General features: G+C 39.1%; 1 long non-coding RNA gene across 1 annotated transcript; it reads right to left on the bottom strand.

Annotated features, from left to right (window-relative positions):
* Window positions 1-1,177: 1,177 nt before the first annotated feature.
* Window positions 1,178-20,660, bottom strand: LOC126048548 (uncharacterized). Its single transcript, XR_007508898.1, has 5 exons — window positions 20,377-20,660; window positions 10,590-10,896; window positions 9,678-9,765; window positions 2,162-2,324; window positions 1,178-1,265 (listed from the first exon to the last, which is right to left on the bottom strand). It is a non-coding gene; the product is annotated as an uncharacterized LOC126048548 (long non-coding RNA).
* Window positions 20,661-22,630: the final 1,970 nt, after the last annotated feature.

The following is a 22,630-nucleotide window of genomic DNA, read 5'->3' as shown; positions in this document are numbered from 1 at the left end:
CCTGAAAAAGTATGAAATCACTGTACTGGCCACATCTCTATCACAGCCCACAGAGGAACAGAGCCTCTAAATGTCAGGCAATCTGGTTTTTTCCCCCGGTAAGGCTGCTCTGTGATGTTACTGTGAGTGACCTGTCCTATCTCTCAGAACAAAATGTGTTTCTGTTGAAAATATACCCTGACACCTGTAAAGGAAGATGATTGCAAATTCTTTTAAAGGAAAAAAAAAAGTGAAATCATGACCCAAGGAACAAACAACAAGCATGAGTCTCTACAGACCGTAATTTTAAAGAAAAACAAACACAAAATAAAGCTTTACTGCTAAAAGACACAGCATAAAAATATTTTACAAAATTTTATGCAAATTTTTAGTTGGCAATGGTGCCATTTAGCAGTCTGTTCCAGCAGCCAAGGCAATGCATGCAAGTCATTTTCTGTTTATCTGAGGCACGTATTTACCAGGGGAAGCTTCCTCTTCACTTAATCATTACAATGACAAAGTTTACAATTCTCAGGCTCAAATTTACGCCCATCCAGAAGCTGCACAATGACAGATGATTACAGAAACCTTCTTGGCAATGCTCCATGGCAGGGCTGTGTGTGCTAGATAGATCTGGGACTGGGGAGTGTCCCTGGCCCCTTTCATCCATCCCACCCAGGCTCCTCATGCCTTTCAGTGGTCTACCTGGGACTCACTGGCAAGCTGCACAGTATTGATTTTGAAGCGCCTCTACCTGTACAAACTTGGACTTCATTATTAAAGAACGGGATGCCACAGACCCTCAGAATGAATATTCCATTGTAATTTGTAATGAAAGAAGTCAAGTGCTCTAGCCAGGCAGATGCCAGCTTTCTGGCTGCAGTGGTAATAGGGTGACCATTGCCCTTGCCTCTGGAAATTTTCTCAAGTCCAGATACCAGCACTAAGGCCCGAATTCAAATCCCATTGAAACCAGTGGGTACTTTTAGATCCTTTTAAGTAGAGCTCAGTTCTCACCCATATCTGCAATTCCTTCAATCCTTGAAAAGAAGCATAGAAGAGAATTCAAATACTGATATCCTGCACCTGCATGTAGGAGAAACACTACTGCAGTGAAAAAACCCATATGTTGTGATGTTTAAAATCATATTTATTGTATGGTTTTGGAAATAGCTGTACATTTTCATTTATTTTTAACCTCTGGTAGCATCGTGGTGAACTTTCTTTGGAGCAGTGAAAGAACTGTAAACGTATTCCTCTCTCTTTGCCTCATTCATGGGAGTGCCCTGTGGATAGAAGAGAAAGTATATCTGAGCCAACAACATGGATAAAGCAAGCCAAACCCTTGCCTCTTGATAGCTGTTTAGCCAGCTATATCTTTTCTAGGCAGGAACTGGTCTTTATTCAAGAAGAACTATAAGCATGCCAGTCCTGTAATTTTCCTCAAAAATCTGTTGGCAGATCAAAGGGCAGGCAAGAACTGTAAACAGGGGTGTGGGACTAAAGATCCAGTTATAGCAATATACAGACCAGAAAGTAAAATTAGCTTTAATTATGGAGACATCTTGAACACTAGATATTATTTCTTGGACTTTCGCTTTTTTTTTTTTTTTTCCCTTAACTAGAATGTGGTGTATTTTAAATTCATGTTTATAACTGCCATTCAAAATGAAGACTTACCTCCTTAAAAGACTGTTTTGATACTGAAATCTCTCATTACACCTAAAGTTAAATAAAGCGTTCTGTCTAACATGATACAAAAGAGAGCACCTCTTGGAGTTCCAAAAATTAAGAATTTTTACACCATGTGATGTCAAAAAAGAAGGTTCTCTTAACTATGTACCCCCAAGCATTTCTGTAGCTCTCATCAGGCCATAGGTTTTTGCAGAGTCAATGTAAAATTTGTTGGAGTTCTTTGCATAATTGGTTCATAACATAATACAATGACATGCAATAAAGGTTTCATCACTGCAACAGATTTTTATTAAAGGCCAAATTTGTATGTCAATTGTTCTGGTGCAATAACATTTAAATCAAATGATGTAACTGCAAACAAGGTAGCAAAAGACATGCATCTCTAATTGGCCTAAGGAAACGGATCCAGCTGAGGTGTGAAACTTAAGAAATAAGCTTTTACCCAGAGCAATTCCCCAAAGATTGAAATGTCAATAGGAAGACTTACCATTCTCAACAAGTTTTCAGCAATTTTCCTTGTGTTTCATTGATCTAATGCCTTTGTCTTTTAATTAGCCTTCACAGAAAAAAAGTAAAGTTGTGAGAGACTGAGCACAGAAGCGTAGGGGGTGGCTGAGTCTGGTATATATCAGCACACATCAGGGAATGGGCTGGATGACAAACACAGAAGAATTTTTTTTTTAATGTTTTAAAGTAATAAAGAGTTTAATTTATGTCACTATTTAGATCTCAAATACATTGAACTTTAGCTTTATCTAAGGGAGAAGCAAAGGAGACTTCAAACACACATCCAAGCCTCATATATATATATAAGTATTATATGCCGACAGAAATGCAAGAATCTATGAATTTAAACTGCATGAGCACTGACTGGAGTTCTTTATGGACACAAGATCATATCTAACGGTCAGCAGGTAAAATCAGATCAGTCCTACTCACTGTCTGGCAAGCACACACTTTAGGCAAATGTATGTATGTACACATTGTACATGCTTAACTTTTTGAAATTGAGTATCAGTCATAGGTATTTGCTTCCTAGGAAAAGTGAGCTGTGCCCAACCTCAGATTAGGTACATCTGAAAAAAATCCCCCAAATATTTAATGTTGTTTTAACTCTCACGCCTGGATTGAGTCCATCTAATTTTAGGTACTTAGCTAAGAGCTGGGTGCAGATTCCAGCTGACCCAGGCTCCCTGGTCAGCACAGGGCTGGACACCCTTATTCATCTGGTGTGATGTGACCTCTCTGAAGCTGCTGGCAAAACTCCAATATTCCTTCTCCATAATTAAAGACAAAATACAGTGGGTGATATCCTGGCAAAATCACTGGGAATTTTGCTCTTGACCTAGGTGGTGTTAGAACTTCACTCGGGCTCTCCTAGGAACAGTAAGACATGGGATCTGGCTGTGTGTTTTGGCTTATCGCTATGCGTGTCCGTATGGGCGAGCAGTCTCCTGACAGTTGCCAACACAGGATCACAGGGCAAACCAGGTGGGAAGGGAGGTCAGGAAGTCTCCAGCACAGCCTCCCGTTCAGGCCGACCAGGCCGCTCAGGGCCGTGCGCTGTCAGGGCTTGGAAACCTCCACGGATGGAGCCGGCACAGCCTCCCTGGGCAACCCACACCCCTGCCCAGCCCTGTCCCCCCGGGGAAAAGGGTCTCCTTATCTCCTGTCTGAACCTCTCTTCTTTCAACTTCTGCCCATAGCTCGTCTCCTCCCACCACGCACTGCTGTGAAGAGCCTGCCTCCAGCTTCTGGGTCCCTTCCCCGTAGGTGTCGGGGGCTGCTGTGAGCCCCCACCCAAGCCATCTCTTCTCCAGGTTGAACAAGTCCAGCTTCTGAAGCTTCTCCTCACAGGACAAGTGCTCCAGCCCTGAACACCTTGGGGACCCTCTGCTCAACTGCTCCAGTTTACATGTCTTGCCTGTCTTGGGGGCCCAAAACTGGTACAGCCTAACAACGTCTGACTTCTAAGAAACTGAAAGCCAGGCAAGGGTGCTATAATATAAATGAAGGAATAAATTTCCCTCTGATCCATTATGTTGATAAATGCATGTTCGAAATCACCTCTTGAACTTCAAATTTATCCTGTCAAAATTATTAGAAATTTATCAGATGAAGAGTCTACACAATATTGTACCAAAACAATCCATAACTGTATTAAACAGTCAGCATTTTTCTGCATGACTACTGCAAAAACACACAGTAAAATCTATGGAGATGTCTTGGTAGATTAACTCTATGTAAATATTGGACAGGGATATACAAATAAAATGTCTATGCTCTGCATTTTGAAGTCATAAACCTGCTGCACTGGGAAATCTTGAAAGTTTTGCACTATTGTGACCATAAATTAGTTCATTATCAGCACAAGAAGCAATGATACTGCTAATTTTAACAAAACACCTTTTTCTGAAGATACTTCTATCTAAAGATCATAAAGTACATCAACCCTGAACTAGTACCCACCACTGTGGAATATGTATACTTCCATGCATGTACAGTTTCAGCCTCATAACCTGAAACTGAGACAGGTAGAATTATTATTCCATTTCAACAAGGGCAAAGATTAAAGACATTATTTCACTGATTTTATTTCCAGAATAAATGTAACTAATTCTCAGAGTAAATTAGGATTCCATTTAAATAATGATGATGGAAATGGATTCTTAAAGACTTTTTCAATTAAATAAAGAGAATTGGGAACCAGCAAATACTCTACTATCCCATACCTGCAAAAGCAGTTGTCTTTTTCCTTCTTGTCATTTCATTTAGGTTACTCTCCCACAGAGGAACTCCAGTTCACAGTTTATAGCATAAATATGTAGTGGCAAACTAGTTAGATTTGATGAAGTGCGAACATTTTGTCACGGTCTGCCCACTCACATTCAACATCATTTGAAGATTTGTAAATTCTCTTTTGCTGGGAGTGCTTCTTGTCTACTCATTGCTTTATGTGTTTACCCTGCAAGGCAGAGGAGCATGCACAGAAAGAATAATCCTAGGAATGGCAGAGTTGAAATGCATTTGTGTTTTTTAACTTTTCATCTCTATTTCTCAGAATAACAAAGATGCTGATAAATGGGCAGGCATAGATGACATTTTTTTCATCTCTCCATTTAAGTATATTGCTAAGTCTGATATGTATTTGTCTGTGGTTTGGATTTTTTTTCAGTGAAAGGAGAACACTGATAAGAACTACATTAAGCGATCAGGAGGCAAAAATTCTCTCAGCACAGAGTATGAAATGGGCAGGTATAGTTGCCGCTTTCTGACTGTGTTGCTTAACCTTGAGTTGGGAGAATGATACATAGTAGTTCAGCACCTTTTCTCTTTGCTCTTGAAGTTGCTGGGAGATTTCTTGCTGACTTTTGGCTGTTGATAACTGTCTTCAGATGCAGCAAGTAGTACAGATGCTGAACCATGAAGCAAAAACCTCATATACTTAGGACTGAGTCACACTGGTGGAAACTGCTTCTTTTCATCTTGTGAAGATGTTTTCTTAGTCTCCAGATGCATATCATCAGTAGATACACTGATAGCCCTCAGTATTAACTGTCTTTGTAAATTAGCATCATCAGTGGTGCAACATAGATGTCTGTGAGTCAAGTATGAAATCCACAGATTTCCCTAAAGACAGCAGACACCAGCTTTTCACAGGCTCTAGCACTGGTGGGCACAGGACAAAAACAGATGAAATGACTGGGAGGGACAATGTAATCACCAGGAAGGGTCTGCTGTGGTCACAGGTGACCAACTATCTTCTGAAGATGTCACAGCACATCCATTCCATGCTTGTCGCTACCTCTCATAAACCACAAAATCATGTCAACTCCTTTTCATAATCTTTTGACTTACAGTACAAAACCTTAGAGTTGTATTGGGAAGAGACAAGTGAGATCTTAGGCATGGTGAAAATGCCCAAAATATGAATCATTCACATGTTATGCTGACAAGCTTCACTTACTGTCCCCCAAAATGAACATGGGAAAAATTGATTCCTGGAGCCTTGATTTATAGACTTGTTTAACACTGAACATGTGGAAAATTATCATTCTAGCCACCAGCACATCACATCCCTACCACTGTCTCCACAGACCCCAAAGTGATGATATTTTGGATGGCACTGCTTTTATCTGCAGATTCTGTGCTGCGCATATCCAGGACCAGAAGCTTTGAAATGCGTGTGATTCACTCAGGTCTTATGTGCCCGTACAATGATTTTACAGAACTGAATTTTTATTTGTAAGACCTACAGGTTACTTGTAAAATAAATCTATGATTCAGCAGCCACATGGATTACCAACATGAATCTATATGTTGGTAAAATGAAGAGAAATTTATGGTCTCTTGGAGGACTCCCTCTTCTCTCCAGCACATACCCTATCTTAGTTCTCATTTTCCTTCCTTTTCTACCCCTGAGTCTGGAAGGTTCTTAAGGCTTATTTTCAAAAATACATTTTTGTAAAGGTGAGTGGGTCTCCTAAGGCACAGATAGATATATGAAAATTCAATAAATGTGATAGAAGCCAGGAACAAATGTGGTACAGGAAAATTGCCTTTTAAATTTAGTGTTAGTTTTCCATGGGAAGTAGTGGAATTTACAGTCAGTCATTATTCAGATATATGCACAAAATATAAAAGAGGAAACAGTTAATTGTACAGCAGCTCTGCATTTCCTTTTTTCAAGCCTGTGATTTTTCTATCCCCACATCACATGATACAAGGCTGATCTTACAGCTCAGATGATTGTTGAAAACTTGTTTGGAAGTCTTCCATGAAAACAAGGTGGCATGAGTTGTAAACTCCTTTAGCAAATAAACAATTTGAACGTTGTACTTTAAAATCTCCAATACTGCCAACAGTACATTTTCCTGTAATGCTTAGTTTTCATCTGCATTTGCGCCTTTAACAGGAGAGTTCAGCTGTCCTTACAGATCTTTAAAAAAAAAACTACAAATACCAATGATACTTCTTGATTTGCAGGTACTTTTCATTAATTTCCGTAACTAGTGAAACCTAATCAGAGTTGCTGTCACTAACTGTGACAGCACCTGGTAAGTGACAGCAACTGCTAGCCTAGAAATTTTTCCGATGGGACAGATGTAATTATGCAAAAGTGCAAAACTATAAACCTTTTAATAGATGTAGTAGAAGCATTCTTCTAGTAGAAGCATTATGAAACATAACAGGCACATATGAGTGCCATTAAAAATCTCTGCCAAATTTTGATTGCTTAAGAAAAGAAAGTTCAAGGCCATGGAAAAACAATATGACTCTACTGTTAAATTCACTTCTCAGCTGTTGTAGATATCTTCCATATCAGCAATCCTTTAGCCTGTCATCTCTGAAAAGCCATCTGTGTTGTGCTTTATCTTAGCCAACACTATGCTGACCCTCATAATCATGTCTTCATTTCCTCACTCTATTGTTGTAGCCTCATCGTTTGTTAATTTAATGAATTAATTTACTTAAGTCAAAAACACCTATTTTGGCCACAGGCTGCTAGTTGTTTCCTTTGAATTAATACACTGCGTAAAGCATGAATGTCACCAGCCTTCCAGGTATCAGTTCACTGAACTCGGATTTGTTCTAAATTCAAAAGTATGCTGCTTACTTCTTCATCTCCTACAAAAAAAAGACATGTCCTCAGTCATGAACTATATTAATTTCCTTTCACCCTCTACTAGAGGTCAGTTTATCTCTTAGAAGTTAAACCAAACTAAGGAACCATTTCATAGTTACCGCTTCACAACCAAAAAGAGGCATTGTGCCAGCACAGGTCCTTCCCCCCTGCTCTATATGCTGCCTGCCTAAGAGCCAGCATTGTCTGTTTTTTAAACTTTACCACTAGGATGTGACGAAGGCAACCTTTCTTCTTGGAGAGGTTTCTATGCTTTTCTTCCAGAGTAGCACCAAAGAGAGACAGTAAGGTCTTTTAGCTGCAAATGATTGCTTTCATATTTATTTATTTCAGCATCTAGCTCGAGCTTGACAGTTCCAGGGAGTTAATCTTCCTCTTCAAACCCTCCCTTTCGAGTTCCATAGCTCCTCCCTGAAGTTGCTTCCCCAGTTCTAATAAGTGGCTTTATTTTCCCAGTTTTCTATGTCAAGACAGCTCTTAACACCCAAACGGCTAAAAACCTACTTTCCTGTCTTTCAAAAATCAGTGCTCTCCCTGGTCTATGACTGTCACAGAAGCATGCACATGCCCTTGAGTAAAACAGCATCCCATTCCCTGAGTCACAAAAATTCCCTGAACCCAGTCATTCTTTCTGAAAGCTCTTCTGTATCCTTTTGCCTTCTTAACCTACATACAGTCCTTATTTGCACGTACCAACTGTATTCAGATAAGTAGGTTTCCAAGGTCTATTTTTATGAAGGATGCAATGATTCATGGTCCACAGACCATGAACAATTTACACAGTAGTCAGCACTTCTGTGTTCTGTAGGAAACCATCTTGGATTGCCTTGTTCTAGGTATTATTGCCTGGTTTTCAGCTTATTATTGTGAAAAGATATCAAAAGTCCTTGTAAAAAAATGCTGTTGTAGGATTGTTATTTGCCCATAAGACTGAATGTGGTATTTGAGACTAAAAAGGAGTCCCTCTGCTTGGATGCGATCCACATTATGGAAATGGAGAACCCCTGGTTTATGCAAAACTGTCTTGGATGCATTATATACGGTTACCTCCAGTAGCAAATACTGAAAGAGACTGCCAAACTCTGCATCCTGTGAGAAAAGATCTTACAATTTATTTGAGCATACAGCGTACCAAACCTATCTGTTTTCTGGAAGCTGCAGGTCAGTGGACAGGGTCCTTATGCTGTGGATGTGTGAACAGAGGTAAGAGCAAGACAAGTTAATGCCCAGAAAGCTTTCCTGAGCTCTGTCACCATCCTGACAGCAGTCTTGATGTAGGCACAGACTGAACAGCTTTACAAAGTCTGCCTGAGTACAGAGTTCCTTCCTTTGTCACTTTTTATAAAGGAAGAACCACAGGAAACTTCTTCACTCGCAGCCTCCTACTTTCTTCCTTTGTGGGCTGGCAAATTCAGATATTCAAATTCAAATCCCTCATAAATTTCAAATGAGCTTTCCAGATCTATTGCATTTTTCTTTTTCCAGTCTGTTTTGTTTTTCAACTTTCAGAGCATTCTACCACTCTGCTTTTGGAATACTCAATGATAAACCCACAGAGAAACCTAGAGGAGTTAGAAGCGGAAATAATCCACAATGTGCATTAACAGGCAGAACCTGAATAAATATAGATTGATTCTCAAATAACTTATTAACCAGTGTTTGATCCAGTCTGTGAAACATTTACTTTCCCTGACAAGGACTGATTCATGTGGGTAGAAGTCAATGCAGATCTGAAAAACAGGTCTTGAACAAACTTGTTCTTCATCACATTTCTTTCTGAATACTTGCAAAAAGCAAAGGCTTTATAATTTGTTCTCCTCATTTATTTGAGCATGCCAAATTAGGGACATATTTTGAAAACCATGATGTTTTATATCTCATATCATGAATATCCCTAATGCAGTCACTGGATTTTCTTGCAGAGTACAGTATTGAATATTAATACATTTACTCCAGTGTGAATCTTGCCACCATGAATTCATTTTCCATAGTTTTGGGTTTTCTTCTTAGTAGAACACAGCTGTTGGAAAAATTACATGAAAGTGGTGGCAATTGGAAAAAAAAAGAACACTTCAGAATTATAATGAATATTCACAGCATTTGTTTACATTATTTACTCTACTGTAGATATTTCATATGCTTTTCTCTTTCTTAAGGTCATACTACCTTAAAAGGGTGCAGGTACTGGGTTAGAATTTGATATGGTACAAGTAGGCATAGGTGCGTTACGCACCTGTATTAGAGTAACATGTATATTCATATGGAGTGGGGGGCAAGTGAATGTGTAATTGTATATAAGCAACTTTTTTCCCACAGACTATATGGATCTAACAGAATAGAATCATTTAATAGAACACACCTGTGGTTAGACCTGAAAGCTGCATCCCTGGCACTTGTAATGTGTCAGGAAGGGAGGAAAATGTTGAGCAATGACAGCAAGGGCAAATCTGAAAGGAAAAAAAACCCAAATATAACATTCTGTTTGGATGTAGTTATCAAAATTTGGTTTGTAGAGCTAAGGTGGCAAAAGTAAACACATGCCTATGTATCTAGCCAGAGCTTTAGTTCATTCAGTAGCAGCTCTGCAGCATTGTCCCATATCAGATGTATAACATATTTTGTTTCTAACAGTTTCTTAATGTCGGCCAAGTGGAAAAATTTTGAATTAACAAGTACCTCACCACCACATGTGCAACCATCTCAGGATGCCCCTTTTGAGCATTTTGGGCTGCAATACAGATGTTTTATGTAGTAGTCAGAAATTTTTAAGGCAAATGCAAAATAATTTGAAATACAAGACTGTTGCAAAGAAAATTAAGGTCAATGTCTTAAATAATGGCTCTCATTAGATATGATTCACACACAGTAGGCTTTATGTAGACTTTCTTCTCCAGTTAAGGGGTTTTTTTGCATGTGGTCAGTGTAAAATTTTATTTGTGAAAAGAAAGATTTTCCATAATCTATCAGAATTTTTAGGCAGACTTTTTTTTCTTATTGATGTTTATTCTACATCCTCAGTGGATTTAAAATATGATTCTTTGTTGAATTCCTTCCTGTTTCTTTCTCTTAAATTTACATGCATGTGTTACTAAGGCATTATTTGTGAATGCTGCTGGCTCTGGACAGCTTCAGTTTCATTGCAGGCTTATGAAAACCCTAAGCAAATGCATTAAAAAGTATTTTCTTTTTAGAGCTCTTTTTCTTACTCATTTTCTTTTAAAAAAACAGCTTTTATATAGGAAGCAGTAGTCATCACAAACAGCTATTTTACCTCCATTCTCTGCAGCAGAATGCTGAAAGGTGTGGAGTTGGCAAATATTGCATGACTCAGCCTGAGTTACTTCTATCACACTCCTAAATAACAATAGATTGACCTTAAGGAAATGCCATTACAGAGAACAGCGAAAATCAGGCAGAACAATAGAAAGGAAAGAAGGAGATGAGAAAATAGAAAATCCTTTGAAACAGGGAGCACTCTTCCTGCCCTCCTTCCAGTTTAGTTTGTCTAGAGGACTGCGTAAGTGGTGGACTGCTAAGGACTGCCACTTTCCTGTGGAAAGACCCGAGCTTTCTTCTCCCTGTGAAATAAATATAGAAAGTTTTAATAAAAAACAATATTCGCGGATCTTTAAGTGCACTTCTCAAAATTAATCATGTATTTAAGTGCCCAGAGAAAGCATCACTTTGGAGTCAAAACGCAGATCAGATCAAACCTCTTTGCTATTATAGTCAAACTGAAGTTTTGACGACTTCTCACTTTTTTTTTGGTGGTAGTGAGGGGAAGGGCTGGTATTGCTGAGTCCAGAGAGACAAGATGAACTCCCTAAAAAATTCCCATCCTCTAGACAGGTCCTGTAAAATCAGCTAGATTTGCAGCTATTCTCCATTCAGCATTTGCCTTATCAGTATTCCCCCAGGACATTCTCTAGCTTCCAAAGAGCCTGTGAGACCTGCCCAGGAGATGGAGCCCATCCCACTGCTCAAGCTCATAGCCTACAGGGATTGCAAATGATTTTTTACAGGGAGACTGAGGAACTACAGTTTTTCTGATTAAACACTGAGTGGTGATGCCTTTGAGCATGTGGTCACATAATGTGAGTACTGTGCAGTTCCCCTCTTCTCACCGACATCCTGGAAAGCTGCAGTGAAGGGGTTATAATAATACCTATTGTCTTCTATGACCTGAAGCTTGAACAGGACCTCTTGAGGTCCCCTCCAAAATCCCCGCTCTGCTCCATTCCAATCTGTCCAAATGGCATCTGTTAGATTTGAAAGCCAAATCTGTTGAATTTTAGTCTCAACAGTATTAATGTAAATTATCACATTTGCTATTTAAAATATCTAAGGCTATTATGCAGCTGATATCGATGATGATCTTTCACAAGGCTTGGGGATCTCACTCAGATTTTGATGAAGGTTGCGCCTTCTGGTCACACAAACAACACTTAAAATTCACACTTACTTCAAGAGAAGGACCATTACGTGGTTATGTAGCTTTTTAAAGCTGGAAAGGACCATTAGATATTATAATGGCAAAACACTATCTACAGACTTTTTTACTTAGCAAGCACTACAGCGAGCTCAACTTCTACTCGACTAAAGCATGACCTGCCAGGAAGGTCTTCACTCTTGAGGAAGATGGTTGTTGCTTTCCCTGCTTTTCTAGAGGTAATCCTCTCTATTTGGCATAGTCCTTTTAAAATGGAAACACAAGAAGCTTTCTAAACAAACTGTCAGTAGGACTTAAGAGTGACAAAATGCAAGAAAGCAAATGTAGTATAAATAATTGGAAAAAATACAACTATCACAGCAACAACTGTTCCAATCAGCTGTATTGGGGCAATTAAAAAAAAACAAACCAACCAACAAACCAAACCCCAAATGTATTAGTCTTTCATATTTATTGAAGGTGATTTATTAAAAATAACCTCATTTCTAAAGAACAACTAAATATAAAGTAGATGCAAGCCTTAAGGCCTGTTTAGTCAGCTCTAAAGGTAGCACTTTTCACAAGGACTTGGCTAAGGTGTTCAAATGAAAGGAAATGTCAGTTCAGCTCTACAGGTACTAAACTATTACTTCTTTTATAACTTTAAATCACCAGTCTGACTAAAATATGAGTCTGAGAGTAAGATATTCTCTTATTATGCAGGACCATGTCTGTTAATGTGATTTGTTCAACTTCTTTAGCGTATCCTCTTTGCAGAGTGAGCAATAAGAATTCACTCAGCTTTCCCTTTGAAACCAATAACAAGGAAAGGAAAGAGAGCATATGTTTGGGAGCATGAAAGCTGACTTGCAAACTTGTAGGGATGTGGAAAATTCCAAAAGCTACTATTACCGTGTAGATTAATTGCTTTAATTAATCTTAAGTTTCCTTTGTAAAATGCAAAAAGCAGATCTACCCTTCCCTTAATAGGAAGCAGCTGTTCATTAAGCCCATGGAAAAGCATCCCTTAAGTACTGTTCCAGCAGCTAAATTAATTTCATTTCAGACCCCATCAAAGAATATAATGTTTTTTTCCTAAAGCTGGATGAATTACCATAGCCCGATGTTTGTGATAAAAACACAAGCATACACAGTGTCTACGCAGATAGCTCGGGCAGTTGCAGGAAGCAACCGAACTGAGCAACACTCTGGGTACCAACAGCCCGTGCTCCTGTTGGAGACAGTGAATCACATTTAAAAGAGGGCAGACTGTACTTAGCTTGTACTTAGTCTCGCAGCCTCCAGTCAGCCTTATCACTCAGTATATTGCACTTCCTTAGACTGCTGAAACGTAAGTCATTTATATGGTAATAGCCAAACTTAAAGGAGGATAGAAATGCTCATGCGATCCTCATGTCCAGTATAAATGAGTAAGATCTTGGACTATGTATCTACGCGAGTGTGTAAATCTTGCGCTTTTTTTAGCAATACCTACAGCTCTGTTGATGATAATGGCAGTTTTCATTTACCTAAAAGTGCTTTACTGGACTGAAGTCAAACGTAATCGCTGCTTTCCTAATCCCTATGTGATCTCCAGTAGTGTCACAAGCCAGTTACTTATGAAACTTCCTAATATTTCTATGAAAAATGGTGATAATCTGATAAATCTTATGATGAATTTTGTAATAAAAGTACAATTAGCTAACAGTAAACTTTCAAAGGACACAACAAATTTTATGTGAAAGCAAATTTCACTGTTGAGCATACAGCATACAGATCTAAAATCAGTTTGCTTAAATTCATATTGGTGGATTTCATAGGGCAACTTTAAGCAAAAATCATGGGGAGATAGACCTGAGTGACTTTTCACCGGAAATTATTGTTTCTGTCAAACTGCACTGGGTTTGACAGATCCTGGACTTAACTCTTTTGAATTCTTGCTTTCGTGAAGCAGAAGGAAGACCCTTTCTCTAGGAAATTTCCATTTCTGCTCGTTAGATGTTTGATAGATATACAAAAGATAACAGGTAAGAAACTCTCTACAGCTCGTTTTCAGCTTTCAAATTTAGGAGGTCTATCATTAACTAACATTTACCCTCATCCATATTATGCACAGGTGCAGCAGCTTTAGCTACAAAAGCAGCTCTACGGAGTGCAAGAGAAACCCAGACACATAAAAGTAGAGTATGCCTGCATGATTGGTGTTTCTACTGCCAGAACTGAAGCTTTGCAAAAATTTTTAATAACAGGATAATTACCATGTGGAAAGCCTTTCAGAGGTTAGTGTTTCAGAACTGACATTCAGAAGCATTACCTTACTAAATCCAGGAAAAGCCAACTTTTGTAATACTTTCCCAATTCCAAATTTGAAACAAAAATGAGATAATCTTATAGAAATTATAACCTCAGATCTATATTAAAATTAGTGCTTTCATGTGAAAAGAGCAATATATCAGTCTGCCTAAAACCTAAAAAGCAATACTTTGTGCAGAGATCTGCTAGAAGGGACTGACAAGTGCTCCACCTTTTCTTTAGAGACCTTAAATTAGACATCAGATGTGAATAGCACCTTTCTAAAAGTTTTGAATTCTTCCACCTAATTGATTCTGGAATGCTCAAATTCAGTTTCAAAACCAATTACAAAAGCACATTAACAGTGGTTACACAACAATACAGCTTCATTATGGCCTATAAAGTATTCTTCCAGACACCCATTTGGATGCAAATCCTGCCTTTGTGTGTTTGAGCACGTTGATGTGCAGGCAGTTGGGGTCATTACACCTATGGTCACTTATGGATCAGTGGACTCCATGACTACTGCATACACAATCAGTGAGGTGTGATGGGAACAACTAATAACTATTTCTTATGACAAGAAATAAACAATTTGTATTAGAAGAAATAAAAATTTATTCAGGTAGTACCAATGTTTCTGTGAAAAAGTATCAGAAGGCGGCTGATTTTAGAAAATAGAAATTCAGGCCAAGACCTCAGAAGAGTTTCTATACCTTGTGGTCTTGGAAAAGATCTATCTTTTGACTTGGAAATGTTTTGAAAACACTTCTATCAACAGCCAAAATGGACCTCACAGGGCAAACAAAGCTTTCAGGGAAACACGGTGCAGTCAGCACTTAAGGGTTTTTAATGACATGCTGGATGACGCCTGAAGCTTGAGCACTGTCAGTGGCAGCTACTGACATAATGGAGGGAGGGGAGAAGGCAGCTGAGGTGAGGGGACGTACTAATACCCTCCAACTTTGGCTAGGTAAACTAGCCCATTAGACTGCCTGAAGAGCCAATGAAGAGCTAGGAGCCCTTCTAAATGGGACCTACATCAAGAACTCAATTTCCATCCCTTGCATCACCTTCTGGAGGAATCTCTCCGTTGCTTACAGTGCTTTCCACTTCAACATCATCCTCTTGAGGCAGAAACTCCTGCACCTTTTTCCTTACTGTGCAAATTGAGTGCAGCTCTCAGGTTGGTGTGCAGATTGCTAATATGATTGTTAGCTTAGCATGCCTTTGCCCTACAAAGAATACTGGCAGAGATTTACATGTTGGAAAGCACTGTTTCTAAGTAGCTGATTTATAAAGTGACTCATTACCATAAGTAAGGCTCCTAAGTGAGTGTCTCCCCTCCCACATTTACTGTTCACTTATCAATGAAAAAGTAAATAGAAATAATATCTTGGTGTGGGACCATAGTTACCATTATGTGTATTGCTTCACCAGAGCGCATTGTCTTACTAGTTCTATACTAGTTCCAGTGACCAAAAGTCATGCACAGGATTGGGAGGAGCTATAATGATTGTACCAATAATTTCCTGATATAACAGCATTGCATGAAATGGCCAAGAAATTCATTTAGATGTTAGACAAATTAGAAGTATGTGAAACAATAGTGGTGGTACAATACAAACACCAGGTATTGGCACCTGGCAACTTCTACCTGATCTCGTAAGATGGTGATCATTCTGAGTACAGTGGAAACTCCTGAGATGCCTGAAGTGATATGGTCATTCATTCAAGATCTCCTAATTATTTCTTTAGTAGGACAATATTCCCTGGTTGGCATGTAAGTAGATAAAGAGACAGTAGGGGCGATCAAAAGAAAGAGTACTTGGCAGTCTAGGTGGGAGGGAGGAAAAGAGAGGAAAAGCTGGGTAAGTAGGAAGAGCTATAGCTATACTAATGACCAAAAATTTGATGCAGTGAACAACAGAGAATAAAATGTCTCAGAAAGGGAGCTGTCACAGCCAGATTTATATTCACAACTATTGAAATTATAATAATTCATAAAAATATTAGGTAACATAGGTTGTTTTTGGTTTACTTTGATTTTTGGACTGGATGTTGACATTTAAATGCAGCACTGGATAAGGATCATAGGAAGCAAAGTCAGATTAGACATTGTTGGTGCAGAGACAGCAGAGGAAATAACTTGGGACTCAGTTATATAAATGGCTCATCAGGTAGCAACTTATAAAGTAACATGAATAAGTTTGGAGGCAAGGACAACAGGATCTTTGTCATACTCCTTGTTGAACTTGCTGAAAATACCATGTACCTTAACTTTTGAGATTTAGAGAAACATCTTTGTCTTCTGGGAAACTAATGAATCCTGCAGATTTTTGTGATTTCCTGGTGGATATTGTTAGAATTATATCTGATTTCAGCTTCCACTCAGGAAGTGACTTTTCTACCTAACTGATGCTATCAGCTTTCAGAGGGGGCTTTTGCTTCCTCTCCATAATGCAGAGGCCCTCATCTCTGCTTTGCTGCTGGTGCTCACTGACCACCATATTTCTCTGTGATGCCTGATGAACTGAATTAGCTGTGCCATAGCTTTGGAGACCCTTAAAGCCTTTTTTTAAAGTTCCTAAATTAATGTGCACTAAAGCCAAAAGAATTTACTGGGCCTTTCAGCAGTTGTTTGGCTATTTGGGGACTGCATGGTCAGATCAGATTATAATGTCTTTCTTCGCTACTTTGAAAAGACAGGCAAGATAGATGTTCAGAGTTGGTGTCTCCCTGCTAGCATTTTTTCCACTTAGTGCGTTTGCATCTTTGCAGTGTACCTGCAAACTGCACCTTTTAAGAAACTGCAATTGTTAATAATAGATGGGTGCAGACATGGATGGTTATCCAGGAATGTGCCAAAATGGACTTATGCTTTTGTTTGGTTTCAGAAACACTACTTAGTTTCGTGTGCTTAGTTAAACATTCCTGTTATCCTTAGCCTCTAAACAAGTGCCTGTATATTATTAAACAAGAACTATGGCATCATCAAATATGTCTTGAATTGCTCTTCACTAGCTCCTCGCAGACCACCAAAACTAGAAGTGATTTGCTGAGAGGGACAAGCATCTGTTTCTCATTCACTGAAATCTTAAAAGAAGCACCCACTGGGTCCCTTCCTTCTTTATCCAAAATTCACCTGTGAAATTGTCTTAGCAGCATGCTCTTATTGCAAAACTGAGCATGTCTTTTCTTATCGTGATCTTAGGTGCACCAATAATTAGCTGACATGACAACAGATGAGCAGGTAATCATGTCTGTAGGTGTTGTTTGTGGCCAACTGCAATTTTCAAAGGAAATATCTTTCTTCTTTGCTTTTCTGCTGACAACGTCAAATCCAAAGGTAGTTACAAACTTTTGTGTGGGACTTTCTTTTGCCATGGATTTTGCTTAGACAGACACTGATCAGGGAGTTACAGGTAGTGGCTATGAAGAAGATTTCCCAATCTCATATTAACTATCCATTGTTAATGTTAACATGGTGTCTCATGCTGACCCTGGTTACTGTGCCCCATGCCTAAAGAGCAAGAAGCATAGTTTTGGTTTCAAATAGAGACTTTCTGATCAAATACAAGTCTCTCCAGGTTTCTGGGAAGCCACAGCAATTTCTTCTTATTCTTGACATGATTAGGCTAGATAAATTCAAACTTTGCTGTGAATCCTGGAATTCAGCAGGACCAGATATTCATTCTGTATGTGGAGTCCTGTAACCTCTTACTTTCTGATCAACTTGGTGGCCTTTATTGCCATTTCAGCCTTTTAGGTCATCCCTGTTCTAGGTATTTCTTTCTATTTCAGGCTCGAAATAATCATACCCTTCATTTGTGAAGTACATCTAATTCAGGAGAGGAGAGAATACCCAAAATAATATATTGTAGAATAGGGATTTTCAGCCTACTCTCTGGAAATCCCTGAGTTCTGTAGACTATTCCTTAGAAGGTCTTTAAAAGCAAGAAGAGCAAATTCCCATATGCTATGGCACATATGGAACACGTCTGGTAGCAACACCGCTGTGTGGATCCACATCTTTATCAGAAATATGTAGGAGTTCACAAATGAAAAGAATTTGTAAAAGGTCATAACAGAAGCTACTAAAATGTGGCTACTACTGGGGTCCAATCAGTAGGCTTTCTGCCCCAGTAAATGAACTCAGAGCAAAAATCAGTGTGTTCTCCTTAAACAGCTTGCTGGATGATGTAGAGCAGAGGTCGTAAACTATGGTATGTCTCAGAAAAGTTGGTATAATGGCCCATACATGTTTAAAATCACAAAATATCACAAAAAGGCTTTGTCATTCTGAAGACCTTTTCAGTAATGTGTATTCAGATGCAAAGGAGTCATTGCTATTTGTGATTTTTGCCATATCGTTACGATCAGTTATCATCCACAAGACATTTTTTTCCTGCATCATTCTTGAACTTTTTAATATTCACCTGTTTAACACTCACCATTCAATATTTAATATTAATTTCCTTTGCAGATATATATAATAGTGAAAATTTCTTCAAAGTAGGGCAGGGAGCACTGAATATCATATTCTTTTGGTAAATGAGTAGGAGAAGGGAAAAGAGAAACATTGCTGATATTCTGTTGTGACATCAATAACACCAAAACAGGTGCCAGCTGGATATAGCTTCAAAGTAGAACAATTCCTCTAAGTGTGGCATTGCTGTATTTTTACATACTTATTTTACACATCATCTAAGCAGCAATCAAGCTGAGAATAATTTTCTGAACTACCATATTTTTAATTTATTTCCTCTTGAAAAACGGCTTTCAGAAGTGATGTCTGGATTTAGGGGTTTGAGGTGTGTGAATCAAAAGGAACATTTTTCTTTTAGACTAGCTCATATCTTGACTAGAATAAGCATTTCTTTCCTCAGAATACATCAGTTCAAAAAGCAAATCTTAAGACACACATATTCTATAGCAAACAGTAAAACTAGCCAAGAATCCGGTAGTTCAGGAAAAAAATGTAGGGAATTACAGAGGCAGAAAGGTCAAGATAAGAGAAGCAGTGTGGTGTTGTGTGGAGAGGGTCCAGTGCCTCTCTGACACCCACATGGAGTCATCTTCCATAAAGTGGAAAAGTTTTCCAATAAAGGTGGCAAAGCTCTCCGTGGCTCATTAGCCGCGCAGTGCTGCGGTGCTGTTAGAGCTAAAAAAAAAAAAGGAAGACAGAACCTGCAAGGCCCAGGCAGGGGTCAGACAGTTAAGAGGAATAAAGCACGTGGGAAAGGAAGCGGGAGTCAAAGGAAGCAGAACAGGCAGGGGGCTCTGTTTACTCTTCCAAGTGGCTGAAAACACTCAGCACTTGCCACTGAGAATATGATTCTATTTTATTTAAGGGAATATTTGTTTAGGTGAAGATTAAACTAAGAAATTTCAGATCTATGGGAACAGGATCCTGTGATGCATTATCATGCATTGTGCAGAACTATTTCTCTGAAACAATACTGGAGGTCTGAAAAAAATGACAGGAAGGACAGTTACATAAAACATTTTTTATTCCATGTGGTCATGTGCTTGCAATCCCTCATTCAAAAAAAATCGGTCCAGTACCTGTAAATACTTCGTTTTCTGATTTTAAGATTCTCCTGCTGATTCTTCAAAGCTGAAATAGTTTGAAGGGGCATTTGTGAGTTCCGCTGAGCTACTTGCAAAAGCACTTACAAAGAAGTACCACAGGCTTTATCGCTGCTTTCCACACACAACTTCTCCTTATACAGAGAAGAAACCTTTTTCTGTAAGTGCAGCAACCGCTAACGGCACCTAATGAGGATCAAGGGAAAAATTAGTTCTTTCCCATGTATTTTTTCAATGCTGATAGAAAAGGCCATCTTGTTTGTGGTTTTTATTAAGAACACATAAATATATATTTTTAGAAGAGCTACTTTCTGCCTTCTTCCGACCCATTGCACTGCTCAGACACAGACCTCTATGTTCAGACAAACTTTTACTGTCCTTCTGGGCAGACACCACTAGAGAAACTCACGTCTCTGTCTTGTATTAATGTGAGCACAACTGATTTTAGTCCGCAAATAGAGAAAGAAATTAACATCAAGACAGGGGACATTTTTTGTTTACTTTGTTTGGAGCATGCTGGCAAGTGAATACTTGTTATAATTTATCTGCTACAATCTGTATTAACAGTGTGAAGCTATAAAAAGAATGTCCTTTAGGATAATTTCAGATTTTTTAACGGTGATCTGTGTTTTTTTGGGTTTTTTTTAATATTAGCAAAGGAAAGCAGGAGTGAGCATGAGTCATAAAGGGAGGAAAAAAGAGCGAGCCAAGTTTTCAAAAGCCAGTTTTGATGATAAATGCTCACCTTGTGATCACTGATTACTGACTTTCAGGACTCAAAATGGAGAATCCCCAAATCACTAGGTGCTGTATTTCTAGATACAGTTTCCTGCTTTATCTGTGTTACCAAAGACAAATTGCACGGGACAAGATCCGGAGAGAAACCCTAAACCCCTGGCCCTAGCAGGGCGTCAGCAGAAATCGCGTTATTTGCCCTCGCAGCGGTCAGTGAGGAGAGCTGACAGCACCAGGAAGGTGCAGGCCAAAAGATAAACGCTTATGAGTTTGGGCATGTTGAGAGCCGTACAGGATCTTTCTGAACCCTCTTTCATCCCATAGGCACATAATTCTGGATAAATACCCTTTTACACCTCAAAGGAGGCTCTTCAAAACCCTCTGCTGAGCCCAGCCCCTGAATTTCCATGGCTTTCAGTTGGATTTGATGCTTCTGAATCGGGCATCAGTATCCTTCCTTTTCCTGTACACAAGAGGATACATAATTTAGCTCAGTGACCTCAAAGAGCTTACCACTGGTAGCAGGGTATAGGGAAAGGGGTGACTGGTGTCCTGCCTGCTCTACCTCAGAGCACGTCTGTATTGAGCAGGGGGCTGGGGGCCCTACTTGGAGTGCTCAGCCGTGAGGAGAAAGTCTAGCTGATTACCCCTAGTAGTGAGCTGTGCAATAACAGTTAAACTCTTTAATATTAGCTGTGGTTTCATATACAAAATATTTATATTGCTTTTTCTACATTTTTAATGAAGCATCTACACAACTTTGGCTGGTAATGCCGGAGACAAACATTCTGCTTGCAGACACCTTGGCAAGTATGTCATGTAATTTTCTTCTCTTTTTTTTTTTTTTTGATTTGCTAAAAGCAATTACCAACAGAAATTCTGCTTTTGAACAGTTCGTCTGTTCATGCTGTTTATATCTGAAGTTGTAATCCTCAGCTTTTGACCAAGGTCTATAAAGATAATAATCCTGTTTTATTAACACAGATCCCTGGAGTTCAGATTCGAGCTCAGTTGTTGCTATTGCAAAATCCAAGTAGATCAGGTGAGACTCCAACAGCATGCTAGTCTGTTAGACATCAAATACTGTACCTTGTTGTACACGATTATGAAGTTGTGGTGTTTTATGTTGTATGTGCTACACTGCTGAATTTTTGGGACTGCAGGCCTAGTTTATCATTGCATTGATCTTTGTCTTGACCTGTTCTGGGAATGCAAACTGCTGTTGTCCAGGCTGGCTTTAAGCTCACATACAGCTGTAACTGCCTGGGACACCAGAGCATCAGGCTTATCTACAAGGGTGTTCATCCTAAGGATGGTGTTCCTGTGCTAGGCTTGCTGTCTAGGCTTGCTTTTAAGACTTTGCTTTGCTGAGCTGTACAGACCTCACAGTCGTTATATCTGTGTTTAACTCTATGATTTTTTCAGATTGTGCGCTGCAATTCATAACACCTCACAAACAAGAGCTGCTGTAGGATTTGGTTTGAAGTGTTTGACAGTAGAACATACTGGTCTGGTTGGATTCCCGTAGGAAAGTGATCTCAGTCTAGTAACATATTGCCAGTCATCTTGCTTCCTACGTATACCTCATCTCTGCCTGTTCCAGCCAGGGAGCGATCCATGGATCTGTTGGGTGCACTGCTCCGATCTGCTAGTGAATGGCTTAGAGAGCCTTTAGAGTGACATTTTAGTGCCTATGATGAGATTTTAGCTGCAGAAACAGCAGCTCCTTTGCTGCGCAGAACACCTTCTCTTAGTCCCCTCTCATGGAGATTTTATCTTTTGCTCCTCACTGTTTCCTCTAATGTAGTCTCAAAAGAAATTACTAACTTGTGGTGTTGAATAATAAGCTACTGAAGAACAAATACAAGCAAAAATAGGTAGTACTTTTGATACTGTAAAGGCAGAAAATGTGCAAATTAAAATATTTTAATGTTATATAAGACCTCAGCAAATTAGTCATGTCTGTTCTATTTAAAAGATTAATCCATTTGAAAAAGAAACTTCTAGACTTTGAGAAACACACATTTCTCAGAATACTTGTTTGCTCCAGCAACAACATTAAGTTGTGTGGTTTTGTCACTTCCCAGGATATCTTATTCCATGGAGTACATACCATTATTGGCAGGTATATGACAGGCAATTCCGCCCCGCCCCCCCCCCCCCCTCCTACACACTCTTGTCTGCTTGCTCTGCTTCTTCTTTTTCAGGGATGTCCTCTGGGTCCTTTATCTGCTTTCTCCATTTGCACGTGAATTGGTGCTAAT

Source organism: Accipiter gentilis, chromosome 2 (genome assembly GCF_929443795.1).
Source record: "Accipiter gentilis chromosome 2, bAccGen1.1, whole genome shotgun sequence".
In the NCBI taxonomy this organism is placed as follows: Eukaryota; Metazoa; Chordata; class Aves; order Accipitriformes; family Accipitridae; genus Astur; species Astur gentilis.
The sequence above is the reverse complement of the archived record's forward strand: the minus strand, read 5'-3'. Positions and strand labels throughout refer to the sequence as shown.